This window comes from Triticum urartu, chromosome 5, assembly GCF_003073215.2.
Source record: "Triticum urartu cultivar G1812 chromosome 5, Tu2.1, whole genome shotgun sequence".
Classification (NCBI taxonomy): Eukaryota; Viridiplantae; Streptophyta; class Magnoliopsida; order Poales; family Poaceae; genus Triticum; species Triticum urartu.
In genome coordinates, this window is record NC_053026.1 from 418,182,307 (window position 1) to 418,184,892 (window position 2,586).

Below are 2,586 nucleotides of genomic sequence, written 5' to 3' on the forward strand. Positions count from 1 at the left end.
TCCTTGCTGTCCTTCTTGAAGTTCTTTTTACCCTTGCCCTTTTTGAACTTAGTGGTTTTATTCATCATCAACACTTGATGTTCCTTCTTGACTTCTACCTCTGCTGATTTCAGCATTGCAAATACTTCAGGAATGGTCTTTACCATCCCCTGCATATTGAAGTTCATCACAAAGCTCTTGTAGCTTGGTGGAAGCGACTGGAGGATTCTGTCAATGACCGCGTCATCCGGGAGATTAACTCCCAGCTGAGTCAAGCGGTTATGTAACCCAGACATAGTTAGTATGTGCTCACTGACAGAACTATTTTCCTCCATCTTACAGCTAAAGAACTTATCGGAGACTTCATATCTCTCGATCCGGGCATGAGCTTGAAAAACCATTTTTAGCTCTTCGAACATCTCATATGCTCCATGTCTCTCAAAATGCTTTTGGAGCCCCGGTTCTAAGCTGTAAAGCATGCCGCACTGAACGAGGGAGTAGTCATCAGTACGTGTCTGCCAAGCGTTCATAGCGTCTTGGTTTTGTGGGACGGGTGGATCACCTAGCGGTGCTTTTAGGACATAATCTTTCTTGGCAGCTATGAGGATGATCCTCAGGTTCCGGACCCAGTCCGTATAGTTGCTGCCATCGTCTTTCAGCTTGGTTTTCTCTAGGAACGCGTTGAAATTGAATACAACGTTGGCAATTTGATCTACAAGACATATTGTAAAGGTTTTAGACTAAGTTCATGATAATTAAGTTCATCTAATCAAATTATTAATGAACTCCCACTCAGATTAGACATCCCTCTAGTCATCTAAGTGTTACACGATCCAAGTCAACTAAGCCGTGTCCGATTAACACGTGAGACGGACTAGTCATCGTCGGTGAACATCTTCATGTTGATCGTATCTTCCATACGACTCGTGTTCGACCTTTCGGTCTCTGTGTTCCGAGGCCATGTCTTCACATGCTAGGCTCGTCAAGTTAACCCTAAGTGTTTTTGCATGTGTGAAACTTCTTACACCCGTTGTATGTGAACGAAAGGATCTATCACACCCGATTAACACCTGGTGCTTCGAAGCGACGAACTGTAGCAACGGTGCACAGTTAGGGGAGAACACTTCTTGAAATTGTTGTAAGGGATCATCTTATTTACTACCGTCGTTTTAAGTAAACAAGATGCAAAACATGATAAACATCACATGTAATCAAATAATAATAGTGACATGATATGGCCAATATCACATAGCTCCTTTGATCTCCATCTTGGGGCTCCATGATCATCCTTGTAGATCGTCATACTCATCGACATGTAAGTCGTGATTCCTTGTACAAGAACATGATCAATCTCATACATCACATATATCATTCATCACATCCTTTTGGCCATATCACATCACATAGCATACCCTGCAAAAACAAGTTAGACGTCCTCTAATTGTTGTTTGCATGTTTTACGTGGCTGCTATGGGTTTCTAGCAAGAACGTTTCTTACCTACGCAATGACCACAACGCGATATGCCAATTGCTATTTACCCTTCATAAGGACCCTTTTCATCGAATCCGATCCGACTAAAGTAGGAGAGACAGACACCCGCTAGCCACCTTATGCAACTAGTGCATGTCAGTCGGTGGAACCTGTCTCACGTAAGAGTACGTGTAAGGTCGGTCCGGGCCGCTTCATCCCACGATGCCGCCGAATCAAGATAAGACTAGTAACGGCAAGCATATTGAACAAAATCAACGCCCACAACTACTTCGTGTTCTACTCGTGCAAGAGAACTATGCATAGACCTAGCTCATGATGCCACTGTTGGAGAACGTTGCAGAAAACAAAAAATTTCCTACGGTTTCACCAAGATCCATCTATGATTTCATCTAGCAACGAGTGATTAGATGCATCTACATACCTTGTAGATCGCGAGCGGAAGCGTTCAAAGAACGGGGATGATGTAGTCGAACACGACGTGATTCAAATCACCGATGATCTTAGCACCGAACGGAAGGTGCCTCCGCGTTCAACACACGTACAGAACGGATGACGTCTCCTCCTTTCTTGATCCAGCAAGGGGGGAAGAGAGGTTGCACCAAAGGCTGAGGTATGAAGTCCTCCCTCTCCTCAACTATATATATGAGGGCCAAGGGGGGGTGGTGCGCAGCCTAGGAGATCCAATCTCCTAGGTGCGGCGGCCAGGGGAGGGTTTCCCTCCCCCCCAAGGCACCTCGGGGTGCCTTCCACCACTTGGACTCCTCCGTGGTGAAACCCTAGGCGCATGGGCCTATAGGGGGTGGCGCCCCAGCCCACTGTGGGCTGGGTTCCCTCCTATTTCAGCCCATGGGGCCCTCCGGGATAGGTGGCCCCACCCGGTGGGCCCACGGGACCCCTCCGGTGGTCCTGGTACAATACCGATAACCCCGAAACTTGTCCCGATGCCCGAAACAACACTTCCTATATATAATTCTTTACCTCCGGACCATTCCGGAACTCCTCGTGACGTCCGGGATCTCATCCGGGACTCCGAACAACATTCGGGTTACTGCATACACATATCTTCATAACCCTAGCGTCACCGAACCTTAAGTGTGTAGACCCTACGGGTTCGG